At 40.8% G+C, this 27,933-nt stretch overlaps 1 long non-coding RNA gene across 1 annotated transcript; it reads left to right on the top strand.

Annotated features, from left to right (window-relative positions):
* The first annotated feature begins 70 nt into the window (after positions 1 to 70).
* LOC131401891 (uncharacterized) lies at positions 71 to 27,385 on the top strand. The gene is made up of 3 exons (XR_009218085.1): positions 71 to 132; positions 26,474 to 26,561; positions 27,335 to 27,385. It is a non-coding gene; the product is annotated as an uncharacterized LOC131401891 (long non-coding RNA).
* The last annotated feature ends 548 nt before the right edge of the window (positions 27,386 to 27,933 follow it).

Genomic DNA, 27,933 nt, shown 5'->3' with positions numbered 1-27,933 from the left:
TCTTTGTAACAGAAATATGTGACTTTTGTTTTGAATCTTTGCTTTTCTCCCTGATACAGGATTCTAGCATAATTGACTTCTACCCTGAAGATTTTGCTATTGATTTAAATGGGAAGAAATATGCCTGGCAAGGTAAAATTTAGACATTATTCCTTTTTTTATTTTTTTTCCTAAGGTGAAATTTTATTTATTTATTTATTTTTTTATTGATGTTTTAATTCTTTCTAACATTGTGAAATTTTGGGTTGTACATTTTTGTTTGTCCATCACCATATATATGACTCCCTTCACCCCTCGTGCCCACCCCGCACCCCCCAACTCCCACCCCCACTGCCCCTGGTAACCACAGTCCAGTTTTCTCTGTCCATGTGTTGGTTTATATTCCACATATGAGTGAGATCATACAGTATTTGTCTTTCTCTTTCTGGCTTATTTCACTTAACATAATATGCTGCAGGCCCATCCATGTTGTTGCAAATGGGACTATTTTGTCTTTTTTTATGGCTGAGTAGTATTCCATTGTATATATATACCACATTTTCTTAATCCAGTCGTCAGTTGAGGGACACTTAAGTTGCTTCCACTTCTTGGCTATGGTGAATAATGCTGCAATGAACATAGGGGTGCATAAGCCTCTTTGGATTGTTGATTTCAGATGCGTTGGATAGATTCCCAGTAGTGGGATGGCTGGATCATAGGGCATCTCTATTTTTAATTCTTTGAGGAATCTCCATACCGTTTTCCAAAGAGGCTGCACCAATTTGCATTTCCACCAGCTGTGTACGAGGGTTCCTGTTTCTCCACATCCTCTCCAACATTTGTTGTTTTTTGTCTTGGTGATTATAGCCATTCTAATAGGCATGAGGTGATATCTTAGTGTTGTTTTGATTTGCATTTCCCTGATGATTAGTGATGTTGAGCATCTTTTCATGTGCCTATTGGCCATCTGTATATCTTCCTTGGAGAAGTGTCTGTTCATTTCCTCTGCCCATTTTTTTGATCGGGTTGTTTGTTTTTTTGTTGTTCAATTGTGTGAGTTCTTTATATATTATGGAGATCAACCCCTTGTCAGATGTATGTTTTGCAAATATTCTCTCCCAGCTGGTTGGTTGTCTGTTCATCTTGATTCTGGTTTCATTTGTCTTATAAAAGCTCTTTAATCTGATAAAGTCCCACTTGTTTATTTTTTCTTTAGTTTCCCTAGTCTGGGTAGGCATGTCATCCGAAAAGATTCCTTTAAAACCAATGTCAAATAGTGTGTTGCCTATATTTTCTTCTATGAGTTTTATAGTTTCAGGTCTCACCTTCAGGTCTTTGATCCATTTTGAGTTAATTTTTGTGAATGGCGATAGCACGTGGTCCACTTTCATTCTTTTGCGTGTGGTTGTCCAGTTTTCCCAACACCATTTATTGAAGAGATTTTCCTTTCTCCATTGCATGTTCTTAGCACCTTTGTCGAAAATTAGCTGTCCGTATACGTGTGGTTTTATTTCTGGGCTTTCAATTCTGTTCCATTGATCTGTGTGTCTGTTTTTGTACCAGTACCATGCTGTTTTGATTACTATTGCTTTGTAGTATGTTTTGAAGTCAGGGATTGTGATGCCTCCTGCTTTGTTCTTTTTCTTTAGGATTTCTTTAGCTATTCGGGGTCTTTTGTTGCCCCATATAAATTTTAGTATTCTTTTTTCTATTTCTGTGAAGAATGTCATTGGGATTCTGATTGGGATTGCATTGAATCTGTAGATTACTTTAGGTAATATAGACATTTTAACTATGTTTATTCTTCCAATCCACATGCATGGGATATCTTTCCATTTCTTTATGTCATCATGGATTTCTTTCAATAATGTCTTGTAGTTCTCATTGTATAGATCCTGCACCTCCTTGGTAAGATTTATTCCTAGGTATTTTATTCTTTTTGATGCAATTGTAAATGGTATTATCTTTTTGAGCTCTCTTTCTGTTAGTTCATTATTAGCATATAGAAATGCAACTGATTTTTGTAGATTGATTTTGTACCCTGCAACTTTGCTGTAGTTGTTGATTGTTTCTAATAGTTTTCCAACAGATTCTTTTGGGTTTTCTATATATACAATCATGTCATCTGCAAATAGTGAGAGTTTCACTTCTTCGTTGCCTATTTGGATTCCTTTTATTCCTTTTTCTTGCCTAATTGCTCTAGCCAAAACCTCCAGTACTATGTTGAACAGGAGTGGTGAGAGTGGGCAGCCCTGCCTCGTTCCTGTTCTCAGAGGGAAGGCTTTCAGTCTTTCCCTGTTGAGTATGATGTTGGCTGTGGGTTTGTCATATATGGCCTTTATTATGTTGAGGTACTTTCCTTCTATTCCCATTTTATTGAGAGTTTTTATCATAAATGGATGTTGTATCTTGTCAAATGCCTTCTCTGCGTCTATTGAGATGATCATGTGGTTTTTATTCTTTGTTTTGTTGATGTGATGTATCACGTTGATTGATTTGCGGATGTTGAACCATCCCTGCGTCCCTGGTATAAATCCCACTTGATCATGGTGTATGATCTTTTTAATGTATTGTTGTATTTGGTTTGCCAATATTTTGTTGAGGATTTTTGCATCAATGTTCATCAGCGATATTGGCCTGTAATTTTCTTTCTTTGTATTGTCTTTGTCTGGTTTTGGTATCAGGGTGATTTTGGCCTCGTAGAATGATTTATGAAGCGCTCCATCTTCCTCTTTTTTTGGAATAGTTTGAGAAGGATGGGTATTAAATCTTCTTTGAATGTTTGGTAAAATTCACTGGAGAAGCCATCTGGTCCTGGACTTTTATTTTTTGGGAGGTTTTTGATTACTATTTCAATCTCTTTACTTGTTATTGGTCTATTCAGATCCTCCATTTCTTCTTGGTTCAATTTTGGGAGGTTGTATAAGGCCAAGAATTTATCCATTTCTTCTAGATTGTCCAATTTGTTGGCATATAATTTCTCATAGTATTCTCTTATAATCCTCTGTATTTCCATGGTATCCGTTGTAATTTCTCCTCTTTCACTTCTAATTTTATTTACTTGAGCCTTTTCTCTTTTTTTCTTAGTAAGCCTGGCTAAGGGTTTGTCGATTTTGTTTATCTTCTCAAAGAACCAACTCTTTGTTTCATTAATCCTTTCTACTGTTTTTTTGGTCTCAATTTCATTCATTTCTGCTCTGATTTTTATTATTTCTCTCCTTCTGCTGGCTTTGGGCTTTGTTTGTTCTTCTTTTTCTAGTTCTGTTAGGTGTAATTTAAGGTTGCCTATTTGGGCTTTTTCCTGTTTGTTCAGGTGGGCTTGTATCGCTATGAGTTTCCCTCTCAGGACCGCTTTTGCTGCATCCCATATGGTTTGATATGGCATGTTATCATTTTCATTTGTTTCCAGATAGTTTTTGATTTCTCCTTTAATTTCATCAATGATCCATTGGTTGTTCAGTAGCATGTTGTTTAATCTCCACATTTTTGTCACTGTCCCAGTTTTTTTTTCATGGTTCATTTCCAGTTTCATAGCCTTATGGTCTGAAAAGATGCTTGTTATGATTTCAATCTTCTTAAATTTATTGAGGCTTGCTTTGTTTCCCAACATATGGTCTATCCTAGAGAATGTTCCATGCGCGCTTGAGAAGAATGTGTAGTCAGCTGTTTTTGGATGGAGTGCTCTGTATATGTCTACTAGGTCCATCTCTCCAGTTTGTCATTTAAGTCTACTATTTCTTTATTGACTTTTTGTCTGGATGATCTATCCATTGATGTAAGTGGGGTGTTAAGATCCCCTACTATTATTGTGTTGTTGTTGATGTCTCCTTTTAGGTTTGTTAATAGTTGCTTTATGTACATTGGTGCTCCTATGTTGGGTGCATATATATTTATAAGTGATATGTCTTCTTGATGGAGTGTCCCTTTTATCATTATATATTTCCCTTCTTTGTCTTTCTTAACCTGTTTTATCTTGAAGTCTACTTTGTCTGATATGAGTGTGGCAACAACTGCTTTCTTTTGTTTGCCATTAGCTTGGAGTATTGTCTTGCATCCTTTCACTCTGAGCCTGTGCTTGTCTTTAGTGCTAAGATGTGTTTCCTGAAGGCAGCATATTGTTGGGTCTTGCTTTTTAATCCATCATGCCACTCTGTATCTTTTGATTGGAGAGTTCAATCCATTTACATTTAGGGTAATTATTGATATATGAGGGCTTAATGTTGCTGTTTTGTCACTTATTTTCTGATTCTTTTGCATTTCCTTTGTTTCTTGTCCCATTTGTTTTGGACTGCCAATTCAGTTTGGTTGTTCTGTCTTATGACTCTTCTCATGAAGGTTTTTGAGGTAGTCTAAACATAGTTGTTAAGAACAAGTAAATTAAATAGATCTAAGTAGGATAAAAAGTTTTATGTGAACTTTTGAAATAGCTTCCCCAAATCTTTTTGGTAACCTGAAATTTTACAGTTTTGCTAAGTTACGTTAAATGATGAGTTAAGTTAAATTCATTGAATATTCAGATCATTTCTAAATAAGATAAAATACTGAAATATTAATTACTGAACATAGGTTTATCCACATTTTGCTTTACAAAGGAATTAAAGATATTTGGGCCTATTAGTAGACATGTGTTGTGCCACACTGAGAAATTTACTACAAGAAAGCATGTTTCCAAAAATTATCAAAAGTATTTATAAATTTACCAAGCCACAGAATGCTATTATAAAAGACAGTTCATAATTGTTTACTTCTTTATTTTCACTAAAAAACTAAGGTTTTTTAGGGTTAAAAAATTCTAACATATGTGATTTAAACTACTAGAAGTAATAAGGGAAACATGTCTGTAAGCTAGGAAAGTAGGGTATCTGTTTTTGATAGGAGAAGTTATGAAGGGAGATGCATTTTCTGAGGGAAAAGAAAGTAATTTTGTCCTAAAGTGAGGCTGGTTATTTCAGGATGGGAAGGAGGAGAATAAGGACTAATTAAATAGAAAATTGGGAAGAGAGAAAGGGAGAGAGAGAATCTTGTGTAAAGTTGTGTAAAATTGTGTAAAGTTGGCTAAAATCAAATGAATTTATTATAAGAGACATAAAATTAAGTTTTAAAATCAGCAATGTACTTATGTAAAACTAGAACATAATTTTCTTTCATCTGATAAAAGGACAAGGTTTTCTTAGACTATTAGTCTGCTCCTGAATAGAGATTTCGAAAGGTTTTTCTTTACCTCTTAAGTAATCTGCTTAGAAAACAAAGAATTTGTGACCTGTCAAAATAATTTCCTGTGCTGTCTTTATCAGGTCTTTGATTACTGCTGAATCTTCTTTATTAAAAGAGTTAAGGTTTTTGACAATTGGGTAACATTCTATACTTGCATGTGAAGTCTTTAGTTGTCACTATGGTTAAGTAGATAACTAGGTATTGTTACACAGTGTCCTATGATCCTGTTTGACCAAGTGTTCAAAAACCGTTCTTATTTTTTTGACAAACTTCCCAAAAATCAATTCTAAAATGAAGTCTTTTTGACCTCAAATTAACTTTGGGATTTTCCAGAGGGTTGCTGGAACATCTCAAAAGATTTGTTTTCTCTCCTTATAAAAAGGGAGATGTTAAACTAATTAGGCTTATTTGATATGTTAAATCATATGGGAAGCATTGTCAAATAAGAATTAGTACAAAGCCTCCTTTATGGTGTATTCGTATAGGTACAGGTGTGTTATAAGTGTTTCAGAAATTATATGAAATTCCTAATGTCTAGTACATCCTGGTATAATGTTATCAGTCATAATTCCAGTTATTATCTTAAAATGTTGCATGTTACAGAAATAACCAAATTTCCTTGTCAATTCCATTATAATGAACTCCCATCAGATCTTTAACAATGAGCATCTTTAAGACTTTTCACAGACAGTTATTGTTTTACTCTTATGTTTTGCAAAAGTGTTCCCACAAAAGTACTTCATCTTCAAGGAGATTCATGGAAAGGGCTTTTGACAAGTTCAAGTTTTTAATAACTTTAAAATCATAAAACTGAACTGGAGAAGAATTTCCAGAAATAATGGAAAACTGGATTCTCACAGAACAAAAATTAATCACATGGGACAGACTAAACTGAGGAGGACAATTAAAATTTTAATAACTTTTTCTTTGAAATATTACCAGTTCCTTGATATTTTATTTTTCCAGATTTAAGGAAACATTTTCTCCTAAGGTGTCTATGAATACCAGCAATTTGGTAAAGTACACCCTTTTAAATAAAGATGAATCATTTACTTTTTCTCCCTACTTGATCTCTCCACAATTCAGAAACTCATGAGTATTCTTTTTAGGGCAATATAGTTATTTGCATAAGTTCAGTAAGAATCTGTTATCCTTGTAACAGAACACAATTGAACACATTGGTTATATTACTAAGGCTTTGACTAGAATGCCATATTTTGGGGAGATGTACATAGATTTGGAGATGCCCAGAAACTTTTAAGAAACTAAAGTTGGCTTTATGGAGCCAATAAAGCCCCTTGGAGAAATCAGCCTGATATCTTGCTTACAAAGTTCCAGCAAAGCAGTCTTAAAAAGAGCTTATATGGTCAATCACTATTCTTCCTGCACTTATGAAAATAATCAAGATAAGTTTAATACAAAGCAATTAGTTTTACTGTGATTATCTTTGATAAAAGAAGAGCAAACATAGAGAGAAAAACTATGCTTGCATATTTGTCTATATAAGATTCTAATCCCATTATCTCTTTGAGGTTTTGCTATATATCTGTAAACTGGACTGGATCCTGAATTCTTCCAGTTTCCTAAAATATCTGGCTATGAATCTCCAAACTAGCATTTCTAATTTTCTCCTACCCCTCTGAGTCGGAATCACTCAGAACAAAGACTGCCCTTGGATCTCCTTGGAAGGGACTATACCAGCTCCTCCTCACCACCCAGCTGGCAGTCAAACTCCAGGGACTTGAGGCTTGGGTACACTTCTCACAGATGAAAAAGCCTCCACCTGACACCTGGTCCTGTACAGATGCTGAAGACGTCCTAAGCAAAGTGACGAGGAAGAGAAGTAGCCAACATCAAGGAAGACTTGCTTCCTCCCAAGAGGCCAGATCAAGACTTCATACTTTAACTAAATGTGAAACCCTTTCCTCTTCTCTTTCTTTCTTTATGCTGATGTGGGCCTAGAAAGATAATGCCATCATCTGTATCTCCTAGGCCATTGCTAAGGGGGGTCACTTTTCAGACTGCTTCATTTGTCATCAAAAAACACATCTGTCCATAATGCTAGAGACCCCCTGGTCCATTTCCCTGTCTCTGGTTAACAACCCCAAACTTAGGGAACTTTGCATCCAGGATCTATGCAAAGAAAGGGACACAGGCAAGAATCACCAGAATAAAACCATCTGTATGGTCTACACACACTTAAATTTCACCAGCCTCCAAGGCTGTCACCTTTCCAGTCCTGAGCCACAGATTCAAACAGGAGTTACTAGGAGGCGTTCATGATTCAGGATTCTCTTCCTTTGGCAGAACCCTACTTTCTTGGTTAGAGGTAAATATAAATGAAGCTTTGATTAGAAACCTCCTCTTAACTCTTGGAAAGATTGTAGAATCTGCTGCTAAAGCAACAACCTGCCCAGTAAAAATCCTTAGACTCTCTGGCCAAAGTTATTCTTTGTTTTTGTCTAGCTGCCCTTAATATTGTTTCTTTGTCGTTGACCCTGGCTAGCCTTACCACTAGGTGTCGTGGTGAAGGCCTTTGTCTGTTAATATATATAGGCGTCCTGTTGGCTTCGCTTACTGGTATTTCCTGCTCCTTCCCCAGATTTGGGAAATTTTCAGCTATTATTTCCTTGAATAGGCTCTCTGTTCCTCTTTCCCTCTCCTCTCCCTCAGGAATACCTATAATTCTTATGTTACATTTTCTAATAGAGTCCGATATTTCTCGGAGTCTTTCTTCATTTCTTTTTAGTCTTAGTTCTCTCTCTTCTTCCATCTGGAGTATATCTGTATTCCTATCCTCTAAAGTACTAATTCTTTCCTCCATATTGTCAGCTCTGTTCTTTAAAGATTCCAGATTCTCCTTTATCTTCTCCATTGTGTTCTTCATCTCCATCAGCACTGATAGGTTTTTCTTTATGATTTCAATCTCTTTTGTGAAGAAACTCCTAATCTCATTTAATTGTTTGTCTGTGTTGTCTCGTATTTCGTTGAGTGTTTTTATGATAGCTATTTTGAAATCTCTGTCATTTAGTTTATGGATTTCTGTGTCTTCGGGGTTGATTTCTGGGTGCTTGTCATTTTGTTTCTGGTCTGGTGATTTCATATATTTTTGCATTGTGGTTCCTGTGTTGGTTTTGATTTTCCTCATCCTGGAAGTCTCTGGTTGCAATTTCCACCTGCCGCCACTGTCTGGTGGTAAAGGGCTGTGTAGTCTAAGCCCCCTGCGCTCTGCCCCAGTTTTTCTGCTGCGATCCGCAGTTTTGTTTTGTTTTGTTTTGTTTTTTTTCCCCACTGCGATCCACGGGTCCAGTCCAGTTTGTTCAGGTCTGCCTCGGATCGCTAGATCTGGTCGAGCTGCAGACTCCGGGTTGCGGGGAGGGGGGAGCTCTCTCTTTTGCCCTCTGGGTCCCTGACGTGGGAGGCTTCTCATTTGCCCCTCTTTATCCGCTCTCTGGGGTGCTCAGATGTTGATGGTAGCCCTGTGGCTCCTCTGAGCCCTCTGTGCGGGAGTTTCCCACTGGCTGAGAGCGCCCGACGAGCTACAGTTTCCCGCCGAGGGCCGCCCCTCCCCCCTCTCTGGGAGCCGCGCGGACCGGATCGCTGATCTGATGGGGAGGGAGCGGAGTTCTCCTTACCTCTCCCCACTTCCTCCGGGGGCCCAGCACGTTCCGCTCTCAGATGTGCGGCAGTGTGGATCCCTCTGCTCTAGCTTTTCACTGTCTGGGATTCCGTTGTTGGTCTGTGGCTGTTGCTTTTATTGTATCTTGTGGGGGAAGAATTCACGGGAAAGCTCACTCCGCCATGATGCTGACGTCACTCCCAAAGTTATTCTTGATAATAGGAAAGCCCTTGATTATCTTTTAACTGAGCAGGGAGGTGTCTGCGCTGTGGCCAACACCACCTGCTGCTCCTGGATTAACACTTCTGGGGAAGTGGAAACTCAGTTACATAAAATCACTGAGCAAGACGTTTGGCTTAAAACGGTGACTCCTTCGATTGGGTCTGTCTTTGACTCGTTTGATTTTGATTGGTTTGGGTCTTGTGGACCCTGGCTTTGAGATGCACCCCAGACATTGGGAATTATCCTGCTCATGATAATCATAACAATCTTCCTGGTGTGTTGTGTTCTCTCACAAGCTTTAAATGCATGTTCCCAGCTGCTAACCACCAAGCAAATGATCTCGCTAAGGGTGGAACATCAGAAAAGGAACAAAGAGAATGTCTGACTTAGAGATTGTGAACCTGAAGATGTGACCTGTGAATGTCACAGTGATTAAACAAAAAATGTCATGACCTATGGATACCACACAAAGGATCCCCAAAAGCTGCGAGCAGTAGCTGAGAGTGGTGCTAATGCCTTAAATTTTGATCACATCTCTCAGTTAACATGAGAGTCTGATCAAAAAGGGGTAATGGTTAAAAAGGAGACAGTAGGCCCAAGATGGAGTCACTTGAGCTAAGCCCACGTCACCAAAATGTGACTTAATACCTCATCTAATTGCAGTTTCAACCTCCCCCAGGAAAGTAATCTTAACTGATCAGTCTGGAATTTCTTGGTCAGCGCTGTGAGATAATCCTCCTAATAGACCCCTTTTGTCCTTCAAAAGAAGGTGAACTTGCTCAAAAGAATCTTTTTTTTCTGTTCACGACTTCCTTGTCTCACTCCTCTCTGCCTTCAAAAACCTTTCCTTTTGTAAAGCTCTTTGGAGCTCCTTTCTGTTTGCTAGATGGGATTCTGCCTGATGCATGAATCATCAAATAAAGCCAATTTGATCTTTAAATTTACTTAGTTGAATTTTGTTTTTTAACATCTTTGACCACCACCTCCCATCTTCCCCTCCTCCCAGCCCCTGGCAGCCACCATTCTACTCTCTGCTTCTATGAGTTTCTTCTTCTATGAGTTACTACTGTAACTTCCACATATAAGTGAGATCATACAGTATTTGCCTTTCTGCGTCTGGCTTTTTTCAAGTGTCTAGCAATGCTGATTTGAGGGACTTCTGGCCATGACCCACTGTGAAAAATACATTTTACATCAGCGAGATAGAGGGAAGTGAGCCGTTTCAGAAATCAATATTCACTACATGCAGCATCTGATACTTTATAATTATAGTCCTTTTCATTTCTTTTAAAATGCTGGTTGTTACCTACTAAGTTGGTTTCATGACCCCGCCCCCCCACCAGTGGGTCATAAGCCGCTGGTTGAAAAATACCGACCTGTAGATACTTTGACTGTGAATAAAACACACAATTCTTTCACTGTGAGCCTGGCATTTAACTGCCCTGATGTGTTTATTTTGGAGATGAGGTGTGTGGCTTGTGAAAAAGGTTGTTAATTCGCTATGCAACTTCAGTAAACTCACTCATCTTTTTAGATTTTGTTTTATTCATTTTTAATGACAAATTGCTTATACGTCACATTGGCTTCAGACTCTGTTTCTTAAAACTTTCTTATTTTAATTCACTTTAAGCCCCTTAATACACAATTCACCATCTCTTTTGAGTGTGCTAAAGCATTTCAGTGAGTTCCATACTACCACTTAAAACACACATTCCTTGCCCAAGCAGAGGTGTGAAAATGAAGGTAAGATAGATGCCCCTATAATAACTTTCAATAAATAAAGCAACAGGACATGTAACGAGGTCTCCTTGAAAATTTTTCCAAAGGCAGAACATTTTTCTAGACCCAAGATCACAAGTGAAACATTATCTATTTTCTGTGGCAAGATGCTAAACCACTTCTTACTTACCCACAAGGTGAAAAGTTCTGGCTTCTCATCCAGTCTGGCAGCTTCTCAGAGCTAACAAAAAAAGGAAATATGTCGCTTCTCATCTTGAGGTCCAGTTCTTCAAGGAGTCTTGTGGGTGGCAGAGAGGGCTTGGAGTGTTGGGTGGGGAGTTTGCATAATGCAGGGTCCGTTAGTTCTCTTTTCATTCAAGTAATTTAAATAGTACATTACTAGGGTGGACCCTATTAAGGTGCCTCAGAAAACGAACTTGGAAAGGGTGATGGTGTCCAATGGGGAAAACCCATAATGAAGAGTGGTGTCAACTTCCATCTACACCAAGAAAATGGATCCAACTATGTGGAGGCTCCTTTAATATGGTGAACTTCTTAGTGAGAGAGTTGAAGGCCAGGATGTGGAAGAGAGTCACTGTATCTATGTATAACCCAGTCCCTCTCATGGTATCACTTCTCATTTTACCACCTTGGGAAAATGATGTACCATATTCTTGGTCTTTGAGATAAGGTCATCCAACATAATAACACTCATCTACATGGCTGACAAAATTCCATGGTGTCGTGAAATTTTCTTCTCTTTTGTATTAGAAGAACGTTTTCCGATCCAGCACAAATATGGCAAATATCCCCTAGTTTGACAAGTCAAAATACACACTTAGTGATTTACTCCTTGTCTTGGTTTTATTACATTTATGAAATGTGGCCTTATTATCCCTAACATTAACATCTTCCTTTTTCATTTTCCCATTTATTTTTATAAGTAAATTAGAGCTAATGCAATAAAATATTCAACTAATCATCTAGATCTGGTTGTCTAGGTGGGCTGGCAGTCAGCTTCTCCATGTGAGACACAAAATATTTGCTTTATGTTATACTCAAAATGTTTCTTTTGAATGACAAATGAAAGAGGGTTTATGCCTATAATTGTCAGCTGGGCTAAAGTGAAAATGGTCTGAGTATTAAGTTGAAATGCTTAACTCCAAGAGAAGTCCCTGAAATTCTGAGCATTTCATGTGCTCACAGCCTAATTCTGCATGTGACAGATTATTTGCACAAACAGATGCAAGAATTCCCCCATTTTCACATGTAGTCCTCCATGCTGACTCTAAATTTGGCCAAGTGGCTGGCTTTGGCCAACAGCAGCCAACAGGATGTGAACAGAGATTTGAAAAGTGCTTGCACATTGGGGTTTGCCCTTTCTTCCTGCACTTGGAACAACAGGCCCCAGAGGAAGGGGCCTCTGTTGTCCATCATATGGCTGAGCTACTTCTTGAGGAACTCCCATGTCAATATCGTTAGCTCTTTCCTCTTAGATTGGTGTCCAAAGGGCACCCTGCTGTTATGTGACTGCGCCACTGCTGCCATCAAGGAGTGCAATCCATTTCTCCTTAACTTGAATCCAGACTGGTTTTGGAGTTACACTGTACGTCTTCTGGTCCAGGCTTAAGAGGAGCTGCACCTTCTGTTTTCAGCCTCTTGAAAGCCAGTCTTTGCATAAGGAAGTCTGGGCTTTGCTGCTGGAGAGACGGTGTGCCCTAGAGGATGAGAGGCTGTGTGAGAAGAACTGAGGTGCCCCCTGTAAACAGCCAGCACCAACTGCCAAACATGTGAGCAAGGGGATCTTAATGTTCCAGCCCCAGCCCAGCTCTCAACTGAAGGCAGCCACGTGAGTAACACTAAGGAAGAACATACGGAGGAAGAAATGCCTACCTCAGCCCAACGTACAGACAGAATCATGATATGTTGATGTTTTAAGCTAATAAGTTCTGAGATGATTTGTTTTGCCACAATTAGAAAACTGATACAACTAGTCCAATTGTGTAAAGAAGGACTCTTTCGTTTCTTACTAGAAGGTGAAAGACTGGCTGCCAGCATTCTGGAAGCAGAATGGAGGAAGAAGGATGGGAGGGGTCCTTATGCATTTAGTATTCATAGGCACTTCCCCTTTGTTTTGGCTATCTATTGTTGTGCTGCAAAACTTAGTGGCTTAAAATAACAATCATATATTTACTCACAATGTTGCGGTTTGAGCTAGGCTTAGAAAGACAGCTTGTGTTTGTTCTATATGACATCAGCTGGGGAGGCCCACCCAGCTGGAGGATCCAGTTCCATGATGGCTCACTCACATGGCTGGCGATTGGATGCTGGGAGCTCAGCTGGGCTGTTGGGCAAAGGGCCTGACTCTGTTCCATGTCGGCCTCTCCATGTGGCTACTTCGGCTTCCTCAGAGCATGGCAATAAGTTCTCAGAAGGAGATAGTGAAGGCTGACAGGGCTTCTCAATGGCAGTGCTTGGAAGTCCCAGGATGTCACTATCTGCATCCTATAGGTTGAAGATAGGCCCAGTGCAGATTCGATGGAGTCAACATGAGTCGACCTCTTGATGGGAGCAGCAGCATGCCCGTACAGGGAGGAGTGCAATTGTTTTGGGGTTATTTTCAGAGATGGTCTTCTATACCCCTGTTTTCAGCACAGCTTCCCTGCCCAAAATTGTGGCCAGTATGTCCCAGTCCAGATTCCCTCTATTTTATAGTCTCTACAGGATCAACCTCTAGTTTCCTGCCAGCGTTAGGAAATGGAAATTGCCTGGTTGCAAAGTGGGAAAAGATTTGGAAATGTAACTGCTTCTCAAACTTTTAATCAATCCTCTTGTTTTTTTTTTTTTTTGAAGATTGAGGTATAACATACACAAAGTGAACAATTTTAAATGTATAGATTATCCAAATTATATATATATATATATATATATTCATCCATGTAACCACCACCAACATGAAAATATAGATCATTTCCTACACCCCAGAAGGCTCTGTCTTGTCCTTTCCCAGCCACCCTCCTCTCAGTGGTAACCACTATTCTGGCTTCTATCGCAGTAAATATATTTTGCCTGTTTTTGAATCTTACATAAATAGAATCATACAGTATGCATTTTTCTGTGTTTGGCTTTGTTTGCTGAATATTATGTCTGTAAAATTTTTTATGTTGTTTCATGGAGCAGTAGTTTTTGGGGTGTTTTGCTATATAGCATGCCACTGTATGGACATAGTACAGTTTGTGTGTTCTACTCTTGCCAATTTTGGGTTATTATGAATATGAACAATCTTGTACATGTTTTTTGGGGGGGCATATGCATTCATTTTACTTGGGTTTATACTTAGTAGAGGAATCGCTGGGTTATACATTAGGCGTATATTTGGCTTTAATAACTATGGCCAAACTATTTTCCAAAGTTGTCCCATTCTAGGTTGTCCCATTTTACACTCCCCCCGGCAATGCGTGAGAGTTCCAGTTGCTGCTGTGCTGACTAACCTTGATCTCATCAGTCTCTCACCTGTAGCCTTTCTGGTGGTCTGTAGTGGTCCAGCCTCCTGATTTTTGCAGCATCTTCACTCTCGCTTCCAAAGAGGATGCTGCTGCTGCTGCTTCCTGAAAAGTTTGAGAAATCCATGGTGCAGATTGGGCTGGTTTTGGTTTTTCTGGCTGCCGGCTAAGGGTCTAAGTTTCACGTATTTGTTCATTTGCTTTATGATTTGTGAAAATTGGTTGTTGTTTTCTCTTTCCCCATTCTCTCTGTCCTTATTGTGCTTAAAAAAATTCCCTTTACTGGGGTTTTACTGGGGTTTCAGCAAAAGTAATGTGTGTTCAACCCTCCACCTTCATTTTGGCCGTGTCCTATGGTACTTAATACACGTTGGTTGAACGCCCTCAAATTACCCTTTCTACTTTTTCACCCATCGAAAGGACCACTATCTTATGGGGATGCTCTTACAGAACCACGAGAAAGAGAGCATGTTCGTTCAGTCGTGGCTAAGAGCACAGGTTCTAATCAGAAAGATTTGTCTCTACCGCTTTGTTAGAAATGTGAGCTAATGCTGAATACTTAATATCTCTAAATTTTGGCTCCTTTCATGTGTAAAATGAGAATGATAATGCTGGCTACCTCATGAGTTTGTAGAGAGGATTCTGTAGAGCACTTAATACAATGCCTGGTCCATAGTAAGTGCTCACTAATGGGTTGACTCCCCCAGGACATTTACATATTTCCTCCCCACAAGATTACTGATATCCACGTTTTCTCATTATAGAAACTTATATAACACGCAAGAGCTTAGGCAAGAGAATGAAAATCATCCATACATCCATCACCGAGAGAGAATCACTGCTAACATTTTGAAACATTTTTCTTGTCATATGTGTACTACATTAAATTACTGCCCAAGTCTCTTTAGTGACTGGCTGGGTTCTCTCCATATCTTAGACCATAGTTGGAAAGGCACAAACTCAAACCACACTCACTGGTTTATCAGAGACCCTCTCCCTGCCAACATTAATACCCAGCCGCTCACTGCTAATGTGACAGCAGAAACCATTTCTCTGCAGGATTGGTCATTTCCATTCAGATAGTTCATTAGTCCCGCCCCATCCAGTCTCCTTGTAATTGACGCAGCCGTCACCAGGCTGGCCCACTCGCACTTGCCACGCGGCTTATTCCACTTCCCATTTAGGGATAAGACAGAGCAGGGGCAGCCTGGCTGCACAATGGTTAAGTTCACACTCTCTGCTTCAGCGGCCTGGGGTTCACGGGTTCAGATCCCAGGCGTGGACCGACACACTGCTCCTCAAGCCACACCGTGGCGGTATCCCACATACAAAATAGAGGAAGGTTGGCACAGATGTTAGCCCAGGGACTGTTTTCCTCAAGCAAAAAGAGTAAGATTGGCAGCAGATGTTAGCTCAGGGACAGTCTCCCTCACGAAAAAAAAAAAAAGAAGAAAAATAAGACAAAACAAAATAACTCTAGGGCAGTGTGTGTGTATAAATGTCCTTATTCACTCTGTGCCTGGTCCTGGTACATCTTTCGTTGCAGTCGAGCACAGAAACAGCATACATATTACTTTCCACATGTCACACCCAGGGCTTTCTGTTGTCTCCTAGAACTCTGTTTTCCTCAATCCTTAACATTTTACACAGCTGGAACTGTATCATATAAACTATTTGGGGTCCTGCTTTTTCACTTATGAATATAAGTGACACATCATTACACAAACCCTTCTTAAATATCACTTTTAATGTTGCACAGTGTTCTAGCTCAGGCATGGACTATAATTGACTTAATCATTCCCCTATTCTTGGCCACTTAGTTGTTTTGATGCTTTTGCTATGAATAATGCTGCAACGAATATCTTCATGCACAAATCTCTGAATTTCAGATTATACCCTTAGGATCAGAAATGAAATTGCTAGGTCAAAAAGAGTGTAAACATGAAAAAAAAAAGTTTATCGTGGAAAATTTCAAACATGTAGAGAGGAGAGTTAATGAACCCCGTGTGTTTATCAACCAGATTTAACCTGGAATTGACATTTAAAGGAGGATGCCTGCTAAATCAAAATAATGAGTCTCTAGTGGTGGAATTTAGGGCAACAGCTGCTAGTTTAATATGTGTTGGAAAGGAGGCTCTTTTTTGTGGCAGAGGGACCTTCCTGTTAATGCCTCTCAGGTCACACAAAGCAGGTAACCACTTGTTCTACCAACAAGGCTGCCTCTTCCTCGTTGGGCCCCCAAACAGGTCTTCAATAAACAACTGTTGATTGACTGAATAACGTTAACACTCTGTGAACTTTACCTGCAAACAGACATCCAGCCAGGAATGAGAGATACTAAAAGGGATTACGCAAACGCCAATGAAAATTAGTCTGTAGGCATAAAGTCAAATGGATAAGCATTTTATTAATATCTACCTTTTAAGATAATTACAGTGAGCTCGAGGCCACTCCAGGAAGCTGAGGGAACACAGAGGCATGTAAGGGTATGTCCATGCTTTCTTTCTACCTGGACAACACTCAAGTCTCATGTTTGGGATGGGGAACTCAAACAATAGGTCTCACCCAGACTAAAAAGTTAACCTAATACCATCAACCTGCCATCAATAAAACCATAAATGCTGCCTTGAAGACTCTTAGAAACTTAGTGGGCTCCTTTTCTGATTTGGTTAAACCTGGTGAAAATATCCTAGTATACTGATAGGGTAGACTTCCAGAATTAATCACATCCTTGGGATCTGTTTACACATGTGTCTTTCCCACTAGACTATAAACTCCTAAGGCAGGAACTGATTCTTACTCAATTTTGAATTTTCCATATCTAATATTGTCTGGGACATAACAGATATTTCATGTTTCTAAAGATTAAAATAAATTTCAAGTGCCCCACTTCTACCTCAATGTTCAATTAAAAATCAAGATCAAGTTAATGGGGTTTTCAAAAATATTTGAGACCAACAAGCTTTATACATTGTCTAAATGAAAATGAACTGAATACATAGTTTGTAAATCTTTATATTTTTGATGCATCTTTAAAAGGTGTTGGTAGCAATAAATAAATAAATAAATACCCCTTAAAAATAAACCTTTGCATCTCTGTCTTTTTAAAATATGAAATCATAAGAGACCTCCAAGTGACACACATTTCCATTCTGTGCAGGCTTCCCTGTGGTCACTGGCTTGTTTATTTGTTGATTAGATTTTAAAGGGCATTGCTCCTTCTGAGAACATAAGGGATTTTGCAAGGAATCATCAAATCAAAAATACTCTTCAGATCATTTTCATCCTCTAAGAGGGATAAAATAAAGGAAAGTCATGAGGAAATCTAACTAGAAGATGAGATGGGAAGGGCAATGAATATGGGTGGTGCAATTTACTATTGCTGAATTACAAACAGCCAAATGTGCACTTCTGTCTCTGCTCTCAAAGAAATCACACAATAAGTTTTCTGGTTCTTAACTGAGATACTCCCTGGATATATTATTAACAGTAGTTTTATTACCAATAATTACAATAATAGACCTATTTTATTGAGCACATACTGTGTGCCAGGCACTGTGATAAGCACCTCATGGTAGTGTTTTGCTCAGTAATCTCAACAGTTTTATGAGGTGGTGTAATAGTCAGGTTCACCAGAGAAACAGAACTAATAGGAACCAATAGGATATATAAATATATAAAGAGATTTATTACGAGGAATTGGCTCACACGATTAAGGAGACTGAGAAGTCCCACAATCTGCCTTCTGCAAACTGGAGACCCAAGAAAGATGGTGGCATAGTTCCACTCTGAGTCTGAAGGTTAAGAACCAGGAAGGCCAACCGTGTAAGTTCTAGACTGAGGTCCAGAGAAGATAAGATGTGCCAGCTCAATCAGTGAGGCAGAAAAAAGGGGCGAATTCCTTCTTCCTCCAACTTTTGTTCTCTTTGGGCCTTCAACAGTTGAAATGATGCCCACCCACACTGGGGAGGGTGATCTACTTTACTGAGTCCACCGATTTAAATAATCTCATCCAGAAACACCCTCACAGAGACACCCAGAAATAATGTTTAATCTGGGCACCCCGTGGCAGTCAAGTTGACACACAAAACTAACCGTCTCAGGTGGCTACTATTCTTATTGCCATTTTGATATAATTGAAGCTTAGAGGGATTGAGTATCTGCTCATAATTCCACAGCAAGTAACAGGAGTGATATTTTATCCCAGACGTGTCTGACTTCAGAGAATTCACTTTCACCCAGCATAGGGTACAGCCTCTACGGAGGCGCCCCATCAAAGAACAATGGTGTTTGGAGATTGAGGTATCGTAGCTCCATTAAGAAACAGCTCTATTTCCCTGATTTCATGTAGCATCACACAACGCATTGAAGATATACCCTATCTCTAAGGACAAGTAAGGCCAAAACTTCTAGAATCTAGCTACAGTTGTAATAGATAGTGATATTCATGCATATATATTCATGAACAGCAGTATTCATGTCCTCTGTCTTGCCAATCTCATGCCAATGCCTCCCATTGACCAAACCTGAAGGGAACCCAGGGATCAAGGGGGCCGTGTGATGCAATTCATAGATGCCAGGCTTCTCAGACACAGAACTAGACGGAGAAGGGAGGCACGTGGATCTGGGAAGGGGACCAAAGAGAATATTCAGCACACCCTGCTCACAGAATGAACCTCTGAACCCATGAGGTTTGCTGCTTGATGGTAGAGAGTAAATAAGACTTAAGAGAATAAAATCCTGGCCCCTTTCTCAGCCCCAGTAGTAGCTTCGGCTCAGAGGGAAGGGTGCTAGCTGATCCAGGACAACACTGGGGCCACGGGGAGAGCTATTGTCCCCTTTCATGGATCCACACTAGAGCATTTGAAGAAAAGGCTTACAAGCCATCGAACAGAATATGAGATCAACACTGTGCAGGATGAGGAAGTTGAGGCCCAACAGGATTAAGTGGCTAATGCAATACAGCACAGTTGGTGGCAGAGCAGGGACTAGACCCCGTCTTCCTGACCCCTGGTGCAGGGTCTTTAACATATTACTAATACTCCATCTTTTTCTAAAGAGGGCTCAAGGCATATCTAGTCCCTGTAAGCCTTCACTTTCTTCTTCACCATCACCAGACACTTCTGGAAATCTCACACAAAGCCACAGTTTTTCCTAAACTTTCCATCACATTTAATTTTAGCACGGTTTCAGCCACAAATGACACAAAAATGGCACCACGTGTCTTTTAATGAAATTAACAGTGGTGCTTTGTGATGACTTAAAGGTGTCAGGGAAATTTTATCTAATCGTGTTCGATAGAAGGACCAGCTCTCTGGTTTGTGGATGCAATCACTGAGGGACACTGGTGGGCAAGGGGGTGGCGAGGGACTTGCCATCACCTGCTCAGCTCTCAGGGCAGCTCTGTGGTTGCCTTGTTGCAGGAAAGGGCAGCGTTCTGAGGGAAGTGTGTAGTCCTGAGATGACCTGTCACTGACAGCATGCAAAGATGACAGAAAATAGCCTTTGTCTATCTATGCTTTGACTGGTCGTTCGTAAGTAACAATTGTGAAAGATCTAGAGCAATAAAAATGTCCTTCCACCGGAGTTTAATTTAAGTGTTGTCTAGCCAACCTGTCCTTTAAGCTGAGACTCAAAAGAGATTGATTTACGGGCACCAGCAGCTGAGATGTCGGTCAGCAGGACCAGACACTCTGACTTCACCACTTTCGTCAAGTGAGATTCTGGGCTCAGAGCTGAGTCACACAGTATACATGAAGCTTCCTGGCTTCACGGTTTGCTGGTCATTTCTCATCAACCATCATCACAAATGCCATCTCTCACACTGAAATGCCCACGCCACTCATCAGAATCCACAGGCGGCTGGGCCAATGACACTGGATAATAGATAGATCTTGATTTTTCAATTGAACATTGGGGCAGAATTGAGCACTTTAATTTCATTTTAATCTTAATAAACATTAAATACCCATTTGTCCCAGACAATATGAGGTACTAGAAATTCCAAATCGAGTAAGAATCAGTTCCAGCCCACTAGGGATTCACAGTCTGGTGGGGGAGACTCGTGTAAACGGAGCCAGGCGATGTGATTGAGTCTATAGTGGAGGTAAGTCCAGGGTACGTGAATCTAGAAAGACTTCATAGAGGAGGTGATGCCTGTGTTGAGAAACCAGGAATGAAGAGTTCCCTGAGTGGATAAGGGGAGGAGAAATTCCAAGTGGGAGAACAGTATGTACAAACACAGCTCATGTGAGAGTGGTGTGTTGAGAAATCAGTAATAATTCAGCACGGGTGGACACAGGGTCTGCTTCAGCGTGGCAAGGGATGAGTGTAGTCAAGTTGGCAGAGGACCCATGGGGGACCTGGACCATGATAAGGAGTTTGGGCTTTGTCCTGAATGCAATGGGAGCCATTTAAGGACTTTGGGCAGAGAGTGGCTGGATTAAATGAGTTTTAGAAGGAAGGTTCCTGGGGCATAGGAGGGCAGAACAGAGGCAATGAGGTGAGTTAGGAGGCTGTTAGAGTTGTCCAGGCAAAAAGTCTTGATGGAACGCAAGGGATAGTGGTATGGAGAACATTTAGAAGGTGGAATTTACAAGCCTGGCACTGGGTGGGAAAGGAGGAGATATCTCGGGTGATTCAGTTATCTGGCTCTGGTGACTGAAGGTGCAGTGCTGATTGTTGGGGATGATGGTGATTTGGCTTCGGACACCCCAGGTGGGCAGCACCCATGGGCTGCACCATAGAGAGAGAACCGTGTTTCTGATCCCCTTAGGAGACTCCCTGTCAGGCTCTAGTCCCATCCGCTGTCATGGGGAGGCAGGGATCTATGCCTTTGGTAGACTCAATCTAAAGACGACTTGATATTTTTCTTTGTGATACATAATATGATTGAGTAGATGATGTATTGAGAGATGTGTTCCTGTTCTCATCATTTTCAAGGACTGGAGAGAGGTCCATTTTCTCCTGTAGGGTTGGCAGCGTTCTTCTGCTTCTGCCCTTTGCTTTCCCCGAAGTGGGAGTGGAAGCTATGCCTGGCCACCCAGAGCTCTGCCCTCTGCCAGGTCTGGGTCATCTCAGCCTCATTTTAGCCCCTAGTTGTTACAATGGGGCATTGTGAAACACATCCTGCCCCCAGAGGCCACTGAAGGGACAGGCTTAGCTTGTCTATCCACCCAATGTCCCCACAGACATATAAGCACCTATGAGACCCTAAGGGGATATGTCGACCACTTGCCCTGGCCCCCAGTGTTGTTGGAGTTGGCCTCTCGCGTCCACCTCAGCTATTTCTTCTCATCCCTGTAGTGGGTCTGCTGCTCTCCATCCTCCATGGCACGCCTCCATCTGCCCTTCCTTCCCGTTCATTAAAAAAACAATCATCTTTTTCCCTACTCTCTTTATCTCTTTTCGCTTCTTTCTCTTCTAATTATCTTGTACATCTTGGCTTTTGAACCAGTGTGTTTGGTCTTTCTAGCCATTACTAACTAGGTCTTTGTGGTCATTAAGTCACATCCTGCTCTGTGTTGTCTGGTTCTTCGGCTGCTTTCTGCTGCTGCCTCCTCGCCCACAGCTCAGTGGTCTTCTAGGCATGAAGATAGCTAAATGCCACTTTCAGATAAGCCATGCACAATGCCACATGGATCAAATTCAGATCAATAGCTCAGGGATGTATTATGTTGAACCAGACAGAATTGCCCATAGTCAATCATTTTGACCCTCAGTAATGACTTTCATTGACATCAACCTAATAGAACGAGTTCGTTTCCAATGATTAGCTCTACACCCAATCTGTACTGCACACTCACTCATGAGGGGCCAATTATTTCATCACAGGAAACAAGACTCAGGAGAAAATGTTCTTTTCCTTTCTCCTAGTCATACATATTCTAGCTCACTGATTACTTTGTGTTATCTCTCTGCTGGCATTGACACATCAAAATTGAATTCCAGATATACATTTTATCTTAGCTGCTCATTCCCACCCACTTATCTTGATATTATGGATGGAGAGTCAGTTCATAAATGTCATCCATAGCATTTGTACTGGGGGCTTACCTACCTCCTTGATACTTTTTCATTCATATAAAATTCTACCTATGCAACTCAACACTGACCATTCATTTAATTTAGAGTAGTCAATGTATAGCTGTTTAATTTGATGTTATTGGACACTGGTCTTTTAAGCAAGAATGCTTACTATCCTGTGGCTTTTGTTTCTGATGTAATAGAAAATGGATTCCTAGATTATACCTAGAAAATAATAAGAAGCATTATCATTTAGCAGGTTTAAATTTCCCTTCTCCCTCTCTTTTTTGGCTTTTATTAAGTTATGAGTTTATCAAGATATCTTATTATATAATGTAGCTCAGCATTTTTCCCTAGAAATGTATATTATCTAATTATTTTACAGAAATATAAACTTTACCTGTGACTCCATTTTCCCCAGAGGAGAGAATAAATAAGAAATAAATCTGCCTTGTATTGCATTTATTTAACAAATATTTATGGAGACTTATGGGCCTGGCACTTCCTAATCGTAGGGAACTGTTCTGGGAGTTGGTATTTGGGCTTTGAAAGCAGCTATGCCCTTTTTACTTAATTCAGAGGCACTCAACTTGGGTTGAGCCCAGGCCCCTCCAAGCCACTCCCCCTCCCGGAAGGGATCCTAGCCCATCCTGACAGCCCAGGCAGGATCGAAGAGGATAATTGACAACCAAAATTGGTAACTTGTTTCTGTCTCCATAAAACCTTAGGTTAATTTAGGGGCTGGCCCGGTGGCGTAGCAGTCAAGTTCACGCCCTCAGCTTCGGCGGCCCGGGGTTCGCAGGTTCGGATCCCAGGCACGCACCAACTCACCGCTTGTCAAACCATGCTGTGGCGGTGTCCCATATAAAGTAGAGGAAGATGGGCACGGATGTTAGCCCAGGGCTGATCTTCCTCAGCAAAAAAGAGGAGGATTGGCATTGGATGTTAGCTCAGGGCTGATCTTCCTCACACACACACACACACACACACACACAAAAAAACTTAGGTTAATTTAACTTGTTTCTCTTTTTGCTTGAAACTAAGAACAGTGTGAAAAATGTCGAACCAAGAATAATTTCTTTAAGTAGGTGAAATAAATGGGACCTTGAGAGCAATTCTAAACATTAGACTGGTCTGCCCAAGTTTTTCTGAGTTAACTCAAAAAAGGAAATTTGCACTTAAGTGATTAAATGTTGGCTAATATGATATTTGTCTATTGAAATACCAATTTCTAGAGGGAAGGAGAAAGAAAAATGAAATGCAAATGTGCCAGGCATTTCTTAAGTGAGGTGGCCTGGAATTTTCCTTTTTGATTTGGTCTTTGTCTTGTTTGGGTATCAATGTATTAGCCTCATGGTGGGGGTGGGGGAGAAGTGTTTCCTCTTGTTTTTAAAAAAAATTTCTAGAACTGTTTGTATAAGAGTGGAGCGATAAGTTACTTGAGAGTTGATGGCACTTACCACGGCAGCCATTTGGCTGGGTATTTTTTTTGTAGGAAGATTTTCTACTAATGATTATATTTCTAAGTTTTCAAATCTAACATCATACAATTGTTCATAGTATTCTTGCTCTCTTAACTTTTAAAAACCTCTATCTGGGGCTAGCCCCAGTGGCCTAGTGGTTAAGTTCGGTGCGCTCTGCTTCGGCAGCCCGGGTTCAGTTCCTGGGCACAGACCCACACCACTTGTCTATCAGTGGCCATGCTGTGACGGCAGCTCACATACAAAGTAGAGGAAGATTGACAACATATACTAGTTCAGGGCAAGTCTTCCTCAACAACAACAAAAAAACTCTATCTGAAGTTACGTCCCATTTTCATTCTTAATACCATCGATTTGTCCTTTCTATTTTTTCTTCATATATCATGCCAGATATTTTGTCAAATTCATCAACCTTTTCCAAGAATTAATTTTGACATCATAAGTCTTCTTGAACGTATTTTTGGTTTTCATGTTCATAAAATTCTGTTCTTTTTCTTTATCTGTTTCCTTCATTTTTTAAAAAGTTTTTCTGCTGTTATTTTTCCAATGTCTGAAGATGTGTACTTTGCTCACTAATTTTCAGGTAAAAATAAGCATTTAAAGCTAAAGCTATTGTGCCGGCCCTGTGGCTTAGTGGTTAAGTGCGCGCGCTCTGCTACTGGCGGCCCGGGTTTGGATCCCGGGCACGCACCGACACACCGCTTCTCTGGCCATGCTGAGGCCACGTCCCACATACAGCAACTAGAAGGATGTGCAACTATGACATACAACTATCTACTGGGGCTTTGGGGGAAAAAAAAAAAGGAGGAGGATTGGCAATAGATGTTAGCTCAGAGCCAGTCTTCCTCAGCAAAAAGAGGAGGATTAGCATGGATGTTAGCTCAGGGCTGATCTTCCTCACACACACACACACACACACACACACACACACACAAAATAAATAAATAAAATAAAGCTAAAGCTATAAATATATCTCCAAGTACTGTTTTCACGGCATTTCACAAGTTTTGATTCATTAGCAGACAGTTCTTCTTGGACCTATGGGTTACTTAGAATGCATTTCAAACTTTCAAATATTTAGACAGTTTTATTTGTCTTTTTATTATTGATTTATATCATAATTGCATTGTGTTCCAAGAACATAGTCTATATGGTACAGATTCTTTGAATTTTGTTGATACTTGTTTTATGGCTTAGTATATGATCAAGTTCTATAAATGTTCCATCCATGTGTGTTTCTAAAGATTTTGTATGCTCTAGTTGTTGGGTGCTAAGTTTTGTGCCCATGAAATTAAGCTTTGATTGTTAGATCCACGTGTAATTGAAAGAAGTATGTTGTAAGTTCCCACCACAGTGGTGGATTTGTCAATGAATTCCTACAGTTCTATCAATTTTAGCTATTTTGCTATTTTGAGGCTATTTAAAAACTTTGTTATGGAAATTTTCACACACAATCCAAAATAGAATCTAGTCTAATGAATCCCTTCACCCACTCTCTGTCCATGTATCCATCATCCCTCACCCAGCTTTAGTTACCAACATTTTGCCATTCTTGTCTCATCTGTTCTCCTTACCATTTTTGTTGTTGGGATAGTTTAAAGCAAATCCCAGATATGACATTTCACTCCAATACTTTAGTATGTTTCCCTAATAGATAAGACTTAAAACACATAATAAAATATGTTGGAGCCACTGTGTCAGGTGCCCACAAGGGAAGAATCGCTCGATCCTAGTGAGGTGAACCTCCATGGTTTTCAGGCTCTCCTTTGAAAAGCTGACCCCCTCTCCAGTTTAGTCGCATGTAGGAAACAGCTGCTATGATGTCTTGTATCCAGTGAGTGCTCAATAAGTGTTTGTGACAACTACTTACTCACTGGAATCTCTAGGAATGGCCTTGGGAAGTGGAGATTGCTCACAGCTAGCAACTCTATAGGGTGAAATACTTTGGCAAGGCCCCAAAGTCTTGATATTATCCTTGTTCTTTTCCTGCCATGCCGAGCACTTGGTAGAGGCTAAGCAGGGCCCTTGGAAGTTTTGGGAAATGGGAGTAACAGGGTGAAGAGTTGATGTCAAATACCACCATTAATCAAATCCATGCATACAGCCAAACCTTCTAATTCATACTGGAATTTTGCTGAATGAGACATGGCTTACAACAAGTGTTCTCTCAGATGGGTCTTAGATAAGCCCTATTTACTACAAAGGTTTTATATATATGGAGCACCTAGCATGTTACAGGCACTGTACATGGCACTGGGAATGCTCATGGAGCCCACAGTGTAGACGGGGCATGACTGTTATATACGCATCCTAATTGAGTACAATGGGACACATGCTCTGAAGGAACATAACAAGACTTGATCTAGACTGGGGTGAGGGAAGGCTTCACTGCAGACATGGTCTTGAAGGAGCTCTGAGGGACGAGTTGAGTTAAAGGCAAAGCTGGCAGTCATGGCAATGGCGAGATGAGCTCGGGCAAGGGCAAGTGTGGTGAGGACCTTGCAGAGAGGGACTGGGTTCTGGAACACAGAGCAGCAGGGCGAGTGTTGACAGCCAAGACTGGAAGATTGGGGTCAGGGGTTTGGTCTTTATCCTAACGACGATGATGATGATAAGGACGATGCACTGTTCTGAGCACTTCACATATGCTAACTCATTTAATCCTCAAAGCTACCCTGTTCAGTGGATATTATATCATCCTCCTTCTGCAGGTGGGGAAACAGATACAGAGCTGCTATATAATCGTGCCCCAGGTCACCCAGCTGGTGAGCCACACACCCACGTGGGCTGGATCCAGAGGTGAGGCCTTGCACCACCATGCTGGACTGTCTTTACAGGGTTTTAAGCCGAAGAATGACACAAAAACAGGTTTTGGGGGCTGGCCCGGTGGCTTAGTGGTTAAGTTCGCGCGCTCCACTTCAGTGGCCCAGGGTTCATGGGGTCGGATCTCGGGTGTGGACCCACGCACTACTCATCAAGCCATGCCGTGGCAGCATTCCATATACAAAAAATAGAGGCAGATTACCACAAATGTTAGCTCAGCAACAATCTTCCTCAAGAAAAAAGAGGAAGATTGGCAGCAGATGTTAGCTCAGGGCCAGTCTTCCTCACCAAAAAAACAAAAAATGAAAAACAGGATTTTTTATTTTTTAAAAAAATTTCCTGGTTGCTGGGTGGAGAGCGGACTAAGGGAAGACGGAGCAGGAAGTTAGGAGGCTTCTGAAGAAGTCAAGGCGAGAGATGATGAGGGCTTGTGCCAGGGTCGTGGCAGCAGAGGTGGAGAGTAGTGCGAGGGCTTGGCAGCTCCGGCAGGAAGGGAAATGGCCAGGATTGGTGAATTGCTGTGGAAAAGGAAGGCGAGGGAGTGGTCAAGGCTGGCTCCTGGCTGTCTGGCACAACTGTGAGCCCTTCCACCGGGCTCCAGAACACGAGGTGCTGAGCAGAGAGCATGAGCCGACCTGGGAGGGAAGGGATTCAGCAGAGTCTGGTAGACAGAGAGCTAGTGGGGAACATATGCGCCGTGAGGCAGGGCTGTGTCTGTTTTATTCACCATGGGTTTACTGTCTCAACAGGCATCCTACTGATTAGTATGTAGCAGGCGCTCCATAAATATTGGCTGAATTAATGGAAGAACAACAAAAAATCTGTGTCCTCAACCCACCAGCTAAGTAACGGTGAAGCACTTCGCCTCTGTAGATGAAACAATCCCTGCACTGCCGTCCACTCTGAGGCCAGGCTTGTTCTGCGTTCTGAAAACAGCACACACAGCCTGTGACGTCCTGGAGTCGGCTGGTACTGCCTCATGACAGCTGATGGTTAAATTTTCAAGAATCTTGAGGGCTGATTGTTAAACACAGTCATTATTAAACATTAAATTGCTACTTACTGCGCATCTCTTTCCAACTCCTCATTCGGTGGCATTATGTTGATTGCTTGAAACTGACTCTGCTGGGAATATTTACACCATGGAAATCAGTCAAAGCCAAAAATCAGGGGTTGATTTGGTTTTGTTTATTGTTTTGAGTCTAGGCTCTAGACTTAAGAAAGTGCTGGAGACGATGTTAATAATGCAATTTAAATAGAAAAGTGTATCATGTCCATAGCCATTATATCGTGAATAGGATAAAAAATCGAGGAAATTTTCTTCCAGTATTCGAAAACCATTATCCAA

Source organism: Diceros bicornis, assembly GCF_020826845.1.
Source record: "Diceros bicornis minor isolate mBicDic1 chromosome 21 unlocalized genomic scaffold, mDicBic1.mat.cur SUPER_21_unloc_1, whole genome shotgun sequence".
NCBI lineage: Eukaryota > Metazoa > Chordata > Mammalia > Perissodactyla > Rhinocerotidae > Diceros > Diceros bicornis.
Note: the sequence above shows the minus strand (reverse complement) of the source record. Positions and strands in the feature narration are given on the sequence as shown.